Below are 19,062 nucleotides of genomic sequence, written 5' to 3' on the forward strand. Positions count from 1 at the left end.
ATAGTCCCAACACTGTTTAGAACACAGAAACATTTCATTAAAGATTTATTGAATGAATGAGTGAATGGACAACTGAACAAATGAATCCAAGCAAAGGAAAATGCTTATTATATGTTATATATTTTTTAAAAGAACCAAAAATTATTCCTAAACTATGATTTCCAGAATACGAAAGATTATATGTACATATGTCCTAGATGTGGACTGTAATATGGAAAAATAAAAAAAATTAAAAATAAGTCAGGCATGGTGGCTCACGCCTGTAATCCCAGCACTTTGGGAGGTCAAGGTGGGTGGATCACTTGAGATCAGGAGTTTGAGAGCAGTCTGGCCCAAACGGTGAAACCTGTCTCTACTGAAAATACAAAAGTTAGTTGGGTGTGGTGGCGGGCACCTGTAGTCCCAGCTCCTCGGGAGGCTGAAGCACAAGAATCGCTTGAACCCAGGAGGTGGAGGTTGCAGTGAGCCGAGATAGACTGCTGCACTCCAGCCTGGGCAACAGAGGGAGACTCTGTCTCAAAAAAAAAAAAAAAAAAAAAAAAAAAAAAAAAAAAAAAGTTAGGATTATGTATTACGGAGGATGTGCTGTTATTCTTATTCATTCAAAGCATTTTGCTGACTACTTATCATGTACCAGACACTGTTCTACATGGTGTGAGCATAGCAGTGAACAAAATAGACAAAGTCTCTACCCTGATGGAGAGCTTATTCTACCTGGTCACTGGAGAGTTGGCAGTGGGTATAGACAGACAAAAAAGAGAGAGAGAATGTATATGTTAGATGGTGATAAGTGCTATTGACAAAAAAAAAAAAAAAAAATAGCAGGCAAGGGTGATAGAAAGTGTCAAGAGAGAAAAGGATGCCATTTTATAGGATGACCATCAGCATATTTAGGGAAAGAGCTTCCAAGCAAAGAGAACAGCAAGTTCAAAGGCTACAAAGGCGCTGAGGCCACAGTGTTTGGTACAATTAAAGAAGGTTAAGTTACTGGAGCAGAGAGTCTAGGGGAGGGGTCAGTGAGGCTACAGGAGTCAAAGTTCATGCCATGTAGGCTACCATAAGGACTTTAGGGTTTGCTCTCAAAGACACAGAAAAGCCGCTAAGAGCAGAGGTGTGATATGATCTGACTTGGGTTTTAAAACAGTCACTCCTCTTGTAAAAATATTTTATGAAAGTTTAGGATAAAAAAGAAGAACTTTAAACATTGGCCAGATTATCATAACATTCATGAATTGATTCACAAAATATATTCTGAGCTGTCCCCAACCCCACTTTGAGAGGCTGGAATAGCAGGCCTATTTCAAGATTACAAAGACATATCAACCATATGAAAATGTTTTAATATAACATTCTTTTTTTCAAAGATAGGGATTGCTCGAAGCAATTAACTGATTTTGTCCTTTTTTCTTTAGACATTACGGAGATTGTTTTTCTTAATTAACATTTAGATGCACATTTCATATTCTATACGAAGCCCTGTAATTGCAAACTGAGCTCCTGCTTGGGAAATCCTAAAGTTGGCTGCTTATTTGACTTGTCTTAAATATCCCACGCACAGCACTTCGGCAACATCACTCACAATCCAGCATTATTGATAGGAGACCCTTGTGGGAAGTCTAAATGTGCTGGCAAGATTATTTGAAAAACTAATAAAATTCTTGTAATCCCTTTCAAGGATGCAGAGAGGAAGATGGCTGCATTTCAAATTCATGGCATTTCAAAGGCATGAATTAAGCTCTAAGCTCTACATTTGGAAAAAAAATAAATCAACACAAGTTCTCTAATTTATATTCTAAACTGAGAAAACAAATCGTTGCTAAGAAATAAAATTTGCAAAAAATATTCAAATTTGTTTCTGAAACACATTTTCTAGTTGATATGCACATATTTAAATCTACAAACTATACCAAAATATAAATTACAGGAATCACTACTGTTGAACTTGGTTGATATAATTTCACCATGAAATCTGAAGTCACTTTTTGGTTTGGTTAATTTTATTCCAACATTCTGCCTTTTAGATGTGTACAAAACTGATCACGTGTATTGATGTTGACACAAGACTTCTGTGAAAATGTATGAGAGGCCAGATGTGGTGGCTCGCGCCTGTAATCTCAGCACTTTGGGAAGCCGAGGTGGGTGGATCAGGCCAGGAGTTCGAGATCAGCCTGGCCAACATGGTGATTCCCTGTCTCTACTAAAAATACAAAAATTAGCCAGGCGTGGTGGCGCATGCCTGTAATCCCAGCTACTCGGGAGGCTGAGGTGGGAGAATTGCTTGAACCCAAGAGACAGAGGCTGCAGTGAGCTAAGATTGTACCACTGCACTCCAGCCTGGGTGACAGAGCAAGACCCCATCTCAAAAAAAAAAAAAAAAAAGAAAGAAAGAAAAGAAAATGTATGAGAAAGCTCATTGCCTCACTTCCTCCTCACCCCACCTATCTTGGGCAAGAGGGCTTCTTCTTAGCACCCGCTATCTTGGGTTGTGTGACTCTCATGTCAGAGGGCTCTGTACTCCATCTCTCCACCTTGCCATCATCGAACACGCCACTCACTGTACATTGGCATGCAGCTACCAGGGTTCCTGTCTCCTTCAAACCGGCCATCTTTCCAGGAGACTTGCCAATAACCCATATAACAAACTGGCCTTTCAATCTCATGATCTTCTCTGTCCACCCCAGCCACCCTGCCCCCTCATCCCTGCCCAGAGCTCCTCCATCTCTGACCAGCATTGCTTGCCCTCCCTGCTCTTCCCTGCCACCCACGGCATCTGTCCTCTCACTCCGCCAAGAATCTCACTACCCCCATCTGCCCTCTCCATCCAGGCTTCACCTTCCTCTTGGTGGACCACCATTTCCACCTCTCGTCAGTATCTCCAAATCCCTTCCTTTCTTGTTTCCCTTGTCCAGCAAACCCCAGCCTGCACCAGCCTCCCCAAGGCTATCTCAGGGCCAACAAGATGCTGGAGAAAGCCCATAACCACATGGATTAGTGCTTCCACACCCATGGTCTCCAACTTCAGCAGGCCCCACCACTACCCTGCAGCCTCTGTGGATTGCCATTAGCTTTCCCTCCTGTTTTCCACAGCAGCCATCTTGAATCTTTTCTTCTTTCTCCAAGTTTCCCACCCCACCACACCTCCTCACACTGAGCACATATCCTTGCTTCCAGCATCAGAGAAGTAATGGCCATGGAATATGAACTCCCTCAATTTCCAGAGCCCACCTCTCATCTACCTACCTACATGTTTATTATTGTTAAATGTCCTAATTGCTCCCAACTCAAAACAAAATTGTTCCTCAACCTATATTCCTTCTGGTTTTCTCTCTCCTCCCCTTCCAAAGCAGTCCATTCCCCACAGTTGTCTACATGTACTCCCATTCACGGAGACTTCTGTCCCTGCTACTCCCCTGCACCCACTCTCTCCAAGGTCACAAGTGACCTTTTTGTTGCTAAATTTGGCATTTGTTTTTTCAGACCTTCGCTTATCTGAAGGTACCATGTCACCCCACTTCCTCCCTGTGGCTTCTGTGGCACCCCACCCTATGATTTTCTTCTAATCTCTCTGACTGGTCTCACCTTTTCCTCTGGGCTCCTCTTTCTCTACTTGTCCCCTAAATGTTGATATTTCCCAAGGAATGTTGTTCTTTTCTTTGACCCTCTCTACTGAAGGATTTCATTCATTCCCATGGCTTCAATTATGATCTATATGGTGATAATTTGATAATTTATGACTCTATCCCTTAACCAGATCCCTCTCATAAGCTCCGAACCACCTCTAGACATCTTGTTTGGACATTCACACCCAATTCAAACTTACCTACTCCTCTTCCTGCCTAAACGTGCTCCTTTACTGTGTCACATCTCAGGGGACAGCACCCCTATCCATCCCCTAGTTACCCAGGGCAGACACCTAAACATCATCTTTGACTTTTATCAGTTTCCTCCGCACCCTCGGCTCTCATTCACAAAGTCCTCTGAATATTTACCTTCTTAATAACTCTGTGATGAGCTACTTAAAAAAGATGGGAAACTTGATGAACTATTAATACTTAAAAAACAAACAAATAAATAAAAATATCTCTCAGATCTACCCCCTCTTTTCCACTCACCATGCTGGATCACCGCAGCACCTTCCTGATCCACATCCCAGCCTCATCTTCTCCTGGCCATTCTCCAAGCAGCCCCTAGACCTTTTCAAAATGCACATCTCCTTAAAAACCTTCATTAGCTTTAGAATCAACTTATATTCTCAGCCTAGAATACCAAGTTCTTCAGGACCCAGCCCTGGTCAATCACTCTAACCCCTCAGTGTCTGAGATTCAGCATTCTAGTTAATCTCCCCTTTACTTACTGAGAAGACCCATGGAACTTCACTGAGATCTTTTCTTCCCCAGGAAGAAGGAAGAAGTCCAGCACAGTGTTCCCCTGGAATCTTTTTTTTTTTTTTTTTGAGACGGAGTCTCGCCCTGTCGCCCAGGCTGGAGTGCAGTGGCACAATCTCGCCTCACTGCAAGCTCTGCCTCCCGGGTTCACGCCATTCTCCTGCCTCAGCCTCTCCGAGTAGCTGGGACTACAGGCGCCCGCCACCATGCCCGGCTAATTTTTTGTATTTTTTAGTAGAGACGGGGTTTCACCGTGGTCTCGATCTCCTGACGTCGTGATCCGCCCGCCTCGGCCTCCCAAAGTGCTGGGATTACAAGCGTGAGCCACCGCGCCCGGCCTGCCCTGGAATCTTTCACAACTGTAGCTTCGAAGCATTTAGAATTCCATTCATTCCTTTAGGGTTCTGTGCCCTAAAACCACCCCTTAAAAATGACAAAACAAATATATTGAGCATTTTCTCATATGAGTCAGGCCTTTTATCACATTTAACCCTCACAATTCTGAAGAACACATCATTTTAATTTCACAAATGAGAAAACTGAGACCCAGAACAATTAAATATTAAATAACCTAATCAAAGTCATACAATTAGTAAGAGAGAGAAGGGGGATTCAAACTCAGATTACCCAAGAAATTATCTCCTGTTTATTCATAGTCAAACCAATTTCTGGTAATCCAAGAATAATGTGAAAACAGACTAACATTTGGTAAGTGCTTAATATTTATAAAGTACTTTACATAAGGAATCTCATTTATCCCTTATGACATTTTCAAATAAACAGACTGCAAATCCAAGAAGGTAGTTTAGGCAAGGTCACACAGCTAGTAAGTAGCTTTGAATTTCCCTACCTCCACCCTTAAAAAAAATTTCTTTTTTTTTAGAGAGACGTCTTGCTCTGTCACTCAGGCTACTAGAATGTAGTGGTGTGATTGATCATAGTTCACTGCAGCCTCGAACTCCTGGGCTCAAGCAACCCTCCTACCCCAACCTCCTGAGTAGCTGGGACTACAGGCATGCACCACTGCACTGAGTTATTTTTTTTTACTTTTTAGTAGAGGCAGAGTCTCATTATGTAGCCCAAGCTGGTCTCAAATCCCTGGCCTCAAGCAATCCTCCTGCCTTGGCCTGTCAAACTGCTGAGATTACAGGTGTGAGCCACTGCACCCTGCCCCACCTCCATCCTTATTAGCTGCTACCTAACACCAATAAACAGCATTTTACAACTGAAGAAACAGCTCCAGCCCAGGGTCACACATCTAATCAGAGGCAAAGTCAGGATTAGGATCCAGGTTTCCTAACTCTACTTGGCTGTGCAGATGCTGTTATAGTCTCTGGGTGCTGCCAGAATTGTGGAACCCTGACTTTTTCCTATTTATAACAATTTGCCAAAACTGAAATTGGATTCCAGTGGTAGACAGATGGTGGTACACTACTTCTGAAGGGGTAAACTGACCTCCAAAGGGTTTCAGCTCTGGCTCCAGGTGGACTTATTTGGTATCCCTCTGCAATACTCGGGTGATACTCTGCTGATGCCCACCTGGTGGCATGGTCCTCCCCTGATCCACTTTTCCAACAGCCTCTGCTCTCACTGCATCCACTGAATAGCACACGTCCCATTTCCCCCTGCCTCCTTACCGTTTTCTCTTCAGCAATAAGGCCCCATCTGTTCACCCAGCTCCAGTGCCTTCTCTGACGGTTTAGCCAGGATCAAAGCCCCTCTGCCATGCCTCTTAAAGCCCTGTTGGTTCTTCCCTAAATGCCATCTGTTTTACTCACTCCCCCACCCTAGCCTTCCCTTCCTGGATGTTACTAACTCAAGGATGACAGAGCTGCTTTCTCTCAGGCTCTGTCTCTTTGGTTTGAATTAGGTTCAGAGTAAAAGTCCCCTTGGTTATTTCCTTCTTGGCCACGAGTTAATTATTCCCATATATTAAGGCATTCTCCCCAGAATGTATTGGCTGACATACACAAAAAAAATCTGGAGAAAGTGATAAAATGAAATGTGTAGATTAACTAGGCCATTTGGCCAACACCAGAATGTTTAGTGGAGAAATATTCAGGAAAGATGCTACCTAGCAAGGTGGGACATCACCAGTGAGGCCTAAGATGCTGAGCAGAGGGTTGAAAGGAGAGCAGGAGGCCGGGCACGGTGGCTCACACCTGTAATGCCAGCACTTTGGGAGACCGAAGTGGGCCTGGGTGGCGGAGGCTGCAGTGAGCTGAGATCGTGCCATTGCACTCCAGCCTGGGCAACAAGAGCGAAACTCCGTCAAAAAAAAAAAAAAAAAAAAAAAAGAGAAAGAAAGAAAAAAGAAAAGAAAGAGCAGGAATCTTAGGACGTCTTTACTTCATAACTGACAGGGCAGAAGATCTTTCTCAGAAAAGGAGTGGGAGGTAGGGCATTTAGGCACAGAAAGGAGTAGGGCCAACAGCTAGAAAAAGCAGAACATGAAGAACTGATAACATTTCAGGGAGAACTGACAGGAATAATAGGCATGGGTCTATCAATCTCTAGCATCATAGGATTAAAAGGGTATTCAAAGCATTCAGGTAAAATCCCAACCCACTGTACAAATGAAATAAACATTTCTTCAAGGGGGCGGCATGCCTCTAATTGAACACCTCCAGCAATGAGAAATGCCGAACTTTAGGAAATCAGAATTTTGGAGGTGTATGTGAATGAAGCTCCTTTATTTTCTTCTTTTAAATTTTATTCTTTTTTTTCTTTTTTTTTTTGAGACAGGGTCTCACTCTGTTGTCCAGGCTGGAATGCAGTGGTGCAATCTCGGCTCACTGCAACCTCCGCCTCCCGGGGTTCAAGTGATTCTCCCGCCTCAGCCTCCTGAATAGCTGGGATTACAGGCACGTGCCACCATGTCCAGCTAATTTTTGTATTTTTAGTAGAGACAGGGTTTCACCATGTTGGCCAGACTGGTCTCAAACTCCTGGCTTTAGGTGATCCCCCCGCCTCGGCCTTCCAAAGTGCTGGGATTACAGGCATGAGCCACCACGCCTGGCCCAATTCATTTTCAATTCAACAAATATCTATATTTATATTTCAGTAACTAGTGAGTGCCTACTACGTGCCAGATACTAGACACTGAACTGTAAGTATGAATAATATAGACATGGCCCCTCCCCTGTGGATCTTATAATGAGGAAGACGAGTATATAAACATGCAAGTAGAACAGGGGAAGTAGAGGGTGCTGCTCAAACACAGGGTGGGGCACTCAACAGACAGCCCAGCATCTAGATGTCTTCACAAAACAGGCAGTGTCTAGGCTGGGGCTTGCCGACGAGTTAGCTGAGGGCAGGGTGGAGGGGCCCAAGTGAATAGGAGGCTTCCCAGCTTCCAAAGAAGTTAAAAGTGTTGCAAGAAGGTGGAGTCCAGATCTTGAAGGGGAGAGTGGGCTTAGGTCCCGGGGCATGTGAAGCGCCCTCCGTCTACTGCGCTGGGGGAGATGCTGCGGTATCCGGGAGTGGTGTGAAGGAGGCCAGGACCTGCGATGGGAAGACGGAGACGGGAAGGCCCTGGTGGCCCAAGGGATGACCAAAAGTGAAGCTCTCCTCTATGACAAGATTGAGATAAAAATAGAGCAATAAAGTTTTGAATGCGGTGGGAGAGTCTCCTCCGTCCTCCCTCACCTTTGCTGGGCAGGAACCAAAGCTGCTTGCTTGCCCTCGGTTTGCCCCATCACCGACGGGTGTGGTCGGGGGCACAGCTCTTCGCCCTTCTTCTCAGATAGGAAAACTGAGGCCCAGGGTCCTGAGGCAGAAATCAAGGTTTTCTCCTCGAAATGGCCTCCCAAGAGGCGATCCTTCGAGGGTCCTGCGGCCTGCCCCACGCCTCCGCCAGCCATCCTCGGCTGGTCGTCTTTACTATGGAAACGGTCCTCCCGCCCTGCTCCGCGCCTCCGTGTCTTCGGTGCACTCTGGGAAATGCAGTCCCACTCTGCTTGCCTGCCCGCGGCGTGAGCCCACTCCGCGTCCTTAAAGAACTATAAGTCCCAGAAGGCTGTGCGAAACTCCGCCGGTCTCTGGGGGATGTGGTCTTGAAGGAGAGACCCAGGAACCTGCGGGCGGGGCCGGAGGGAGAGGGGGAGGACGCCCCAAATGGGCAGACTCCTGGGCGGGGTCCGGGTCACCATTGGCTACGGCGGCGCGAGGGAGGCGGGGTCAGAGGAATGAAGCGCGGAGCTGTTCGCCGCTCCAGGTGCTGAGTCTGAGGGAGGCTCCGGACCCGAGAGCCGCGAGAGCCGCCGCCGCTGCAGACGCCGCCAGATCTGCGGCCGGGAGCCCGGGCTGTGAGGAGCCGGGAGGAGCGGGGTGCGCTGCCGGGCGCTGACCGCCCTCCCGCCCGCCGTCAGAGGTCGGTGCTGCTGAATTTGCTTTTGTTTTCTTGGGGATGGGGCGAACCGAGGCGTGAGGGGCTGGGGAGTTGACGGGACGTGTTCTCGCTGCTCTCAGGACCGCGGGTCCCGGACAGCCGCCTACTGACTAGGGGCCTCCCGTGGCCCGGCGCCGGAGGTCGGAGCACCTTGGGTTAGTTTTCGTTTTATCATGGAGAAGGCTCTTGGGTATGAGGGGAGAGGGCTGGGGGTCTCCCCCGCCCCCCATCTCTCCTGGGAGAGCGAGGAGATTTGGACCCTCCCTCCCGCTGTGCCTAGCGACGGGGCTGCTCGGATTACTCAGGACGGGAGGAGGGGGTGTTGTGGGATGAGGGGACTGGAGGCAGGGGGACCCCTCCCCGCAACGGTTCGGCTGCTCGAGGTTACAAAGGAGTCTGGTGGTGATGGATGAGATCGCGGACCGCTCCCCCAACCCAGACCCTCCCAGGGTTATTAAGGAAGGGCTGCTTGGGATGCAGGGAAGACCCTTGCCCAGGCCCCTTCCTCCACACTCGTCCCCCTCCCTATCCCCCCCTCCTCCCCAGGCCCTAGGGTTTTGTAAAGAGGAGGATCGAGAATGTGGAAGAGAGAGAGGACTCTTACCCCTCCCACTTGGACCCTCCTAGGTTATTGGCGAGGGGTGGAATTGGGATGTGGCAGGGAAAGGCTGGGAGACCCCTCCCCATCCTTCTCGGAGTCGCGGGTGGAGGAAAGCACCGACACTTGGAATCCCCCGTGCTCGGGCCCGCGCCGAGGGTTGGGTGGCCTGGGTGTGGGAGGTGGTGTAGGGGGATGTACGAGGAGACGAGGGACCCCTCCCGACCTCTCCCCACCTGGGCCTTATCTCCCAGGCCCTCCCTACCTGGATCCAGGCCTGGGGCTCTAAGTCGAGACGACCCGCCCTAGCCCACCACGCCCCGGGGACCGAGCCTCTGGCACCGCAGATGGGCATGTACAGAGCGGGACGGGGCGGGTCTCCCCTCAAGCACCCAAGAGCTCCAGGTAGACGCTACCCCCAACCTCGTGCCCGCGAATCTTTGGGGGCTGCTCCGCTCCGATGCAGGGCGCACCCCAAACCGAGGCTCGGGGACCTGCTTCCAGGACGCGCGGTGGCTGTTCCCAGGCACGGGGCTTTCGCGCTCGGCCCAGGCTTCCTCGAGAGGACAAAGCGGCGGTCGCCGCACTGGCAGGCCTGCGCTGCGGGCTGGGCGGGGGGCGCGGCCGCGGAGGGGGGGCTTCGGGCGCGGCGCGGGCAGCTTCCACGGAAACGTGCCAGGAGCGGGGCGGGAGACAAAGCGCACCGGCTTCTAGCGGGCCCGCGCGAGCCGGGATGGAAAATCCCGAGGGAGGAGGCGGCTGAGCCAGGGCAGGGCACTATGCCCCACATCTTTCTCTTTTCCCATACCCCCTACCCTAAGGCCAGCCAGGCACCCAGGATTCTGTGCACACGATGGTGACCAGGGCCCCTTCGGGGGCCGAGAGCAGGGGCGTTCAGGACCTGTGACCACTAGGACAGGAACAGGTGGGGGCTCCACCTTGAGCAAGAGGCTTGGAGTTCACTGGGCGTGAGTGGGCCAGGGTCCAGAGGGACATCCTGACTGGACCCTCCCACGCCCCATCAGCCATGTTAGGTCAAATTTGGTTCTGGAGAGGGGATGTGTTTAAGTGTGTGAGGGTTTGCATGGATGATGGTGTGGGTCAGAGTGTGGGTGTGAATGTGTGTGACTAGGTGAATGTACCCATGTGTGTTTCAGTCTTCGTGTGTGGCATGGCCAGAGCTTATGCTTCTGGCTGCGTGTGTGTGTGTGTGTGTGTGTGTGTGTGTAGATGAACCACTTACTCATTTACTGCTGGGCTTCGATGTTGTGGGGGTGGGGAGCAGGGTAGTCACATCTTTAACTCTCAAGCCACAGCAATGACCTAGGGTCCGAGTGGATACCCTCAGGGTGAAGGCAGCTTCAGGTTGCTTTGTGCCTAGCCTGCCTGGCCTGCGTAAGGCCCAGTAAGTGGGGAATTCGCAACTATGTGGAGCCTTCTTCAGCCCTTCTGAGGTCTCAGGTCTGACCCTAACATACTCACCAGTGCCCTGCCCTTCCCATTTTATCAGAAGCTTTATCCTACTGTAATAGGCTGCTCCAAAGACCAGAATTCTGCCCCCTCACCACCACCATGTGCTTCCAAGTGAGGCTTGGCAAGGGACTCATCAACAGAGTCACTTATGATGTGGGTGCAAGACTACGTGGCAAGGCAACTTTTGTCACTTTGGCCTCCATGTCTGGAAGAGCATGGCGCTGATGTTGCTGGTCAGTCACAGGTGGTGTCTCAGAAATACTAGGTACACTCAGAGAGGAAACAAGGGTAACACAGACATACACTACAAGGTGATAACCCTAGAGGATGAGCATGGCCCTCCCAGACCTGCCCTCCCCAATAAGTGACCCTGATTTCACAGCACTTGCATAGCAAATGTACTGTGCAGCTTTGAGATAATCTTCACAGAGATCTACTTCCCATAGGATGAGAGACCAGATGATGGCCAGCAGAACAACAGAAAGAGCAAGTACCACAACGTAGTCACCATCTATCTAGCCCAGGCTGCCTGATCCAGTTCCCACAAGTGTCCACTCCCAGTGTCCACAGCGACCTCTGCTGGAAAGAGGTTAAACCAGACACAATTTGGCAACTAACACTCCCCCATGGTGTAGAGGCTCAGAGTGGGTGTGAGCATTGTTAGGTAAAATCACAAACATTTCTATTGGGGGGCTCCCTCCTACCTTCAGAGTGTCAAGTTGATGTTCTTGTCTGAAGTTCTGTCAAGCTAGTTCAAGCCATGGAATTGCTGCTTTCTTCACCTCTATGGAAATGTTTAAAGAGGGCTTGAAGGTCTTTGTTCAAGTTTCTGACCAGTGGAATGTGGGCATCAAACCCATTTATAAGGACAATGCATGGAAAACACTTATCAAGGTCAAAGAGGTTTAGGCATCTCCTGTCTCTCCCTCTACCTCTACTACTCTTTTCTCCTCTTTTCCTGTTCCACATTTATCCTCTTCTTTCCGTCATTATTAAATTAGTCAATAACATTTTTCAAAGGCAAGCCCTCTTTTCCTCAAAAACAATGTAGCCCAGAAAATGAAGGCATCTGGAGGCTATTACTAAATGCAAAAAGCTGCAAATACGGCTCTTCCAGGCCTAATGACAGAAGTGGGGGAGAGAGATGAGACATGCTCAATCCTAAATACCCATCTGGTGACATGTGTCTCTTCTCCTGGAGTTACTCTGAAGGAATTTCATGCAGTCACAAAATCTTAAGAGCTCTGCAAAGGAAAAAAGGTATTTTAATACCTGGTATTGTTCTTACTTTGGCATCCATGTGATTTGCATTGAACTACGTGACTCAGTATCATAAAGTAAAAATAGGACTTAATCTCTTCCTTGCCTGTTTGGAAGGTGACTGCATATGGTGTGTTGTGTTCTGCATTGGAGAGTGAAAAGCTAAATTGCCTCATAAATTGAACCACCTGCTTATCCTGATTAGAATGGTGCTTAACATCACCTACAGGCAATAACGTTATTTTATGTTTCTTTTAATTTATACCTGTATCTTTGTCTTGTAAAACATTTCCTCATGTTCATACATTATTACTTTCACTTGAAGTTAATCAAGAATGTTTAATCCTTGTACTGAAGCCAAACAAATTAAATATCAGCAGATTCAGGAAGATGTGGGTGGTGTTTCTGTTCTTTTTGGCCTCAAAAAAATTCTTGGAGTTCATGGAAAAGAAGGAAAAGGCCCTAAGATTTGGTAAATCTTGTGAGCAGTTCTGAGAGGCTCCTTAGAAATTTCCAGAAGGGCTGGTCATGTTGAAGAATCTGTACATGCATGCAAGTGGCAGCATGCATGCTGGAAATGAGACTGCAGCCCTGGCATTCCTAAATCACTGCACTAATGCAGTCTTTCTCAGAAAATTTCCCAAGACCCTCCTGCTCCCTGGGGTAGCCAGCTGAATCACTATGGAGGAGAGCTGTCCAAGGTTCTGGAGTGCTGGCCTCACCCACCTGGTGGGAAGGGAGTACTTCAGGGTGTGGACCAGAAGCAAGAGCTGAGGGCCATGGCCGCCAAGAGGATTTCCCCAAAGCTGATTACAGAATGGAATAGGAGGAAACAGAGCTGTGGAGGATATTACTGCATTACTTCGAACAAACTCATCAGCAATCCCTGTTTAAAGAATTATGAGCTAATAAGAGGAAACATTTTCTGACTCAGGCTCTTCACATGTAAGAATGTGTTTAATCCTCACAGTCCTATGAGGTAGATGGTGGCATAATTCCCACTTTCAAGGTGAGGAAACCAAGCTTTGAGAGCTTTCCCAAGGTTACACAGAAGGGGAAGAATTTAGGTTCCATCCTGGATCTCAAACTCTGGAAGTTCCTCCTTACCACTGTTTTTTCCCTATTGCTATTACAGAAATAAAACTGAACTATTGGATTGTCCTATGTAAGTTTATAACCAAATGCCAGAGGAATAGGATTGGGGATCCACTAGGATTTAGACACAAATCAGTCTTTCCAAGTTCAGCAAGGATAGTGCCACCTGCTTTGTATCTTATCCAGGTTTGTTAACTGAACTTGGTTACCAAAGAATGGGGAAAGGGCAGTATAATGACCCTCATGACCAGTAGCCCAGGGGTTTCTTTCCAGCATGGAAAATTTTCACAGGAAGCCAAGCGTAGATGGCAACAGAGTGTTGTCGTTTTTTTTCCTTTTTAAGAAAGGAAGGAAAAAAAAACATGAGGAAGCTGTTATTTGACAAAGAGTACACATACAGCCAAAGAAATAGAGCTTATCTTTATTTCCTAGCATCCTGTTCCAAAGCTGAAGACACTCAGATATTATTAAGAGATTCCTTCCACCTATTCGCACTCTCAGATTTTCATAGCAAAGCCTCTAACACCTAAATAAAATTTTCACTGTGTGGGCCTCAGCCAATCTCAGGGAAGCATCACATTCTTGTCCTTATGCCACCCAACCAAAGCTCTACCTCCATATGTGGCTGCAAGACTCCAGAAGGTGGGCAGGTTTGGGGTTTGGTGAATTTCAGACCACAAGTCTGGTCCTCCTAAAGTGGCAGTTCCAACTGCTCCAATCTTGCAACACACACAGGGGCCGGTTTCTGAGAACTCCCCATTGAGTTTGGATGTCTAAAGAGGGTAGAAAGGAATGAACTTATGATTTTTCTCCTCTCCCTGGGCCTCAGTCTGTACAACACTCAGATAGGGGGTTAGCCTTTTAGGAAAAATTCTTCATATCAAGCTGAGTTTCCATTCCATTTTGAGTGATTCCTTCCCCTTCCAAGCTGGGGCTACGCAGAGCTCTGATGAAAGGAGCAAAGGCTGCTATTGCTTTTCCCCAGGGCACTTGGAAGCCAAGGACCCGGCACCCCATCTGGGTCTGCTCTGACTCATATGACTGCAGACAGATTTGATTGTTTTCTTATTTAGAGTCATTAATTAACTCTCCTCAGCATCAGAACAGCATGTAATAAGAAGGAGGCCATTTGTGGGGGTCTCTAGGCAGCCACGCCTAGGGCTGAGTACCATCTCCTTTGCACACAGGATCAGGAAATGGTTTCTAATCCTAGCTATAACCCTTCAGAAAGCTTAGATTGTTAAGATTTTAGGCCAATATAAGAAAGTGCAATTAATTGCTAAGGCTGTTGTGATCATTCTGGCAAAAACTGGGAGGCCCAGGAGTCCCTCAAAGGAGGACTGGATTTCCATTCATTCGGACGTTTCTTGTGCCTACAAAAATGTGTCAGCCACAGAGCTGGGCACAGGGAACACAACTATGATGTGGGATAAGTCTTTTCTTATAGAAATCTTGAATGGAACAAGGAAACAGACACAGAAACCCTGAAACAATGTGTGCTGTAAGCAGAAAGGGCTTTAGAAATGGAAAAGATATTAATAATCATAAATCATCATGTCTTTTTAACATGAGGAAAGAGAGCAAGGGAAGTTGAGGGTTGCTCTGGCCACAGCCCTGGTTAGTGGTTCTAAGATGGGGCTTAGAATCCAGATTTTTTAATGCCTAAAGCATGTTCTTTCCACTGTCCTAAACTGTTGCTCTGTTCATTTAATTATCCAAAGGGCACATTTCCATTAACATAGGCTTCTTTGATCCAATACCAATGCAAAACCCAAATTTTAAGTTGAAATAGCCCAGGCACGGTTGCTCATGCCTATAATCCCAATAGTTTGGGAGGCTGAGGCAGGAGGCTTGCTCGAGGCCAAGAGTTCAAGACTAGCCTGGGTAACATAGTGAGACCCTGTCTCTATAAAAAATAAAAACATTAGCTGGGCATGGTGGTGAATGCTTGTAGTCCCAACTACTTGGGAGGCTGAGATGGGAGGATTGCTTGAGCCCAAGAGTTCAAGGCTGCAATGAGCTATGATTGTACTACCACACCCTAGCCTGGGCAACAGAGCAAGATTCTAAAATTTTTTTAATTTAAAAAATTTTAAAAATAAAGTTGAAATAGAAACAAATAATAGAAAAAATAGGAAAAGTATAATGTCTGTCTATATATCTGTTGTCCAACATGGGGCCATAAGCACTTGAAATATGTCTAGTGGCAATTAAGATGTGCTGAAAGTATAAAACATACACCAGCTTTTGAAAAATTAGTATAAAAAAAGTAAAATGTTGCATTAGTAATGGTAATATTGATTACAGGTTAAAATAATATTTTAGATATATTAAGTGAAATATATTTAAATTAATTTCACTTGTTTCTTTTTACTTTTGTAATGTGGCCACTAGAAAATTTATATTATATATGTGGCTTGCATTTGTAACTCACGTTATATTTCTACTGGGCAGTGTTGTTCTAGACTGCTTCCATTTAGGAGGATATTTTCTTTATAAACTGAGGAATTTAACGAAGTAGGTCTGTAATCAATTAGCCTGGGATTTGAATCCTGGCTCTGCTATTTGGGCTGCATAACCTTGAGCAAGTTGTGCCTTAGTTTCCTCACCTGCAGAATGAGGTGATAATAAAGCCTGCCTCCTAGGTTTTGAGCTAAATCACTTAGAACAGTGACTGACAGGTCCAGAGTGAGTGTTCACTTAATATTAACTATTGCTATTACTATTGGAGGAAGCTTATGAAGTGTTACAAGATAAGGGCAACAGGAAGGAGAGCAAGCAGACAATTTTCAGATAAATCAAGCAAAAGATTTATTACTAGTTAAAATATGATTGAAAACACTTGCTAAGTATGTGGCCCCTATTTTCTGGCAGATAATGATGTTGAGGAAAGATTTCAAGCCATTTACACAAGCATACAATGAATAAACAAATTAGCTAACTGCATTATGCACAGGTCTTGACTTCAGCTAATGAGTTGAGGAAGAGGATGATTGTACCAGATGACTCAAGGGCTCTAAGTCTCTTGGACTCCCAGATTCCTCAGGGGAATCAGGGGAATGACAACCTTGTGCTCTGGGAGAAAAATTCTGGACGGGAATCAGACATACCCAAGATCAAAGCTACTCTGCCACTTATTGGCCTTGGTCAAGACACTGAGTCTCAGTTTCCTCTTCTGTAAAATGGAGATAGTACCAACTCTCTTGCAGGTTGTAGTGAGGATTAAATTAGATAATACAAATAAAACATCAGGTACATAGTAGGCACTCAACAAATGATAGCTGTGACTAAATGGGATTTCAGGTATTCTTTAATAGAGAATTTTTTGTTATTTAATATAGAATTTGCAGTTCAGGCCAAGCGCAGTGGCTCACACCTATAATCCCCGCACTTTGAGAGGTCGAGGCGAGTGGATTTCTTTAGTCCCGGAGTTCAAGACCAGCCTGGGCTACATGATGCAACCCCATCTCTACTAAAAATACAAAAAATTTGCCAAGCATGGTGGTGTGCACCTGTAGTCCCAGCTACTCAGGAGGAGGCTGAGGTGGGAGGATCACCTGAGCATGGGAGGTAGAGGCTGCAGTGAGCCAACATTGCACCACTGTACTCCAGCTTGGGCTACCGGAATGAGACCGTCTCAAAAAAACAATGAAAAAACAAAGAGAGAATTTGCTGTTCAGAATCTTCAATGCCTTTTCTACAACTCTACCGCGTCATTCCCCATCCTCATTCAGTCCCTGAGGAGATTGAAAGGACAGTTTCACCTGATTAAGTGTGTCTACACCAAAACATAGGCTCTCAGTAACTTTGGGCACACTCTACACAATCTTTCATGTTCTCTGTCCGATTAACACACATGAGGCTCTTTCTTAGGATAATGAGGCAAGTAGCAAAATGGGCATTGTTCTCCATCATGTTTACCCTGAAGTTCTGACCTCAGTGTTTAGAGCACTTTACAAGTAGTTTTGCTTTAAAAAAGAGAGAACATAAATCTGGAAACCAGAGCCCAGAGCCATTTCTCCTGACTCCTAGGGCAGGCCATGGGTCCATTCACTGCATAGCTCTGAGGGAACACACATTGTTGCTGTTCTCAACCATCACCTCTTCTTCCAAAAGTTTGCTTCTGGAGGAAGATGGCCAAAGAAATATGTATTAAGCTCAGTGAAGGCTTATGTTAACAGAGCACGTTGAACTGTAAAGAAAATACTCAGATTAGTCCTACAGGAAAAGTGAGGATCGCTTCAAATGTTTTAGCAGGAGAGCAACACAGATTTCCTGACTCACAGCACAGTGGGTGAGTTGAGGTGGAGGGAGGCTCACCTCTGGTTCTGTTGGGAGGCTCCTGACTTCCAGGTACCAAGTACCAGTGCTAAGTTATTTGGGGATAGTCTGGTGTTAATATGCACATTTTCCTACTCATTCTTTCTTTTGTTCATTCAACAAATGCCAAATGATGGATAGCTAGAGTGGGGTGTTTTGAGAACCCTTCCCCAGGAGGAGACCAGGGTCTGGCTGGGGAGAGGAGAGATGCTCATATGCAGAGTGAACCAAGGAACAGGGGCTGAAGTAACCACAGGAGTCCTGATTAAGGCAAGTTGGCTATGGCAGTAGAAAAGCTATGGATGCCAACCAAACTTGAGTCTGAATCACATTTTTACCACCAAATGTGTGGCCTTGGGCAAGTGCTTTAACCTTTCCAAACTTCATCTTTCTCCTCTGGGGCAATAAAACTAACTTTTCCTGCCATGGCAATTACATGGCAACATATATGAAAATGCTTAGAGACAATACTAACCCTCGTTCAAGTGTTTACAGTGGGTCAGCCATTGTGCTCAGCAATACATATGTGTAAAAGAATACCATTATTATCCCTACTTTATGGCTGAGGAAAGCAATGCTCAGCGACTTTAAGTAACTTGCTCAAGGTCACACAGACAGTAAGAGGACCAGGACCCCAACCCAGGCAATCTGACTGCAGAGCCTGTTCTTAACCACTGAGATCACTGCTTCTCTGGTTCAAGATCAGCAAGAACCCAATAACTATTATTTTGAAGGAGGGAGGGTGATTTGTGGGTCAACTTGTGGAGAAGTCTTACGCTTGGTCTTCAAGCATGGGTACAATATGGATAATCTCTGAGGGGTGAGTGGGATGAGGAAGGAAGGCAAGGGAAAGTTGTGATCAAATGAACAGGGGTAGGAATGACAATGGTATGTTCTGGGAGCACTGAAATGGAGAAGAGTTTCCGTATGAAATAGATGTTTGGAAAGAAGAGTTGAGAAAGCCTTGAATGTCAGACTAACAAGTGTTAGAGAACCAAAAAAGCTCATAGGCAAAGAAAGGGATATGAAATCTGAAGCCATCAGTTTGAGGCATCTCACTGAATCTGGGTAATTTGTTGCAGTATTGAGTGTGCTCACCAAGTGTCTCAAAGCCACAGCTTCTGGAGGGTATTGCCAGGTGGCACCACAGTTGAGCATTCCTACCAGTACTATTTGGTTTTCAAATAAATTACACTATTTCTCGCATTTGGTCTTCACAAAAGCCCTGGGCAGGAGAAGGTAGCAGGTCTGCCACAAGGATTCCTGCCTGTGTCAAGTCGCAGGCAGTAATGGCTGCCATGAAGCACAGATGCCAAGAACAGCTGCAGTGCCCAAACCCAAGCACAAAGCTTAGAAGAGGCTTTCTCTGTGAGGGAGGAGGCAGAAGATTTGCTCCCTGTGCTCTGGGAGGCAGGCAATAGTATCCTTTGGTTCTTGATTCCCAGTGACACTCCTGAGCAGCTGCCTCCCAGGGTGGCTGCTGGGAGGGCCTGAGTTGGGGTCATTGCAAATTCCACAGCCCTTTTTGGTTGCAGCACCCA

General features: G+C 46.5%; 1 protein-coding gene across 3 annotated transcripts in view; it reads left to right on the top strand.

Moving 5' to 3' along the window:
- Window positions 1-8,420: 8,420 nt before the first annotated feature.
- Window positions 8,421-19,062, top strand: part of SMPD3 (sphingomyelin phosphodiesterase 3) — a 92,505-nt gene continuing 81,863 nt past the window's right edge. For 2 of the 3 annotated variants that reach the window (XM_003262921.4, XM_030794953.1), the window contains exon 1: window positions 8,421-8,757. The gene's annotated coding sequence lies outside the window, so the exon portion shown is untranslated. The remainder of the gene's footprint in view (window positions 8,758-19,062) is intronic. The other variant, XM_030794960.1, reaches the window with a different exon arrangement.

The sequence above is a fragment of the Nomascus leucogenys genome, chromosome 2, assembly GCF_006542625.1.
Source record: "Nomascus leucogenys isolate Asia chromosome 2, Asia_NLE_v1, whole genome shotgun sequence".
NCBI lineage: Eukaryota > Metazoa > Chordata > Mammalia > Primates > Hylobatidae > Nomascus > Nomascus leucogenys.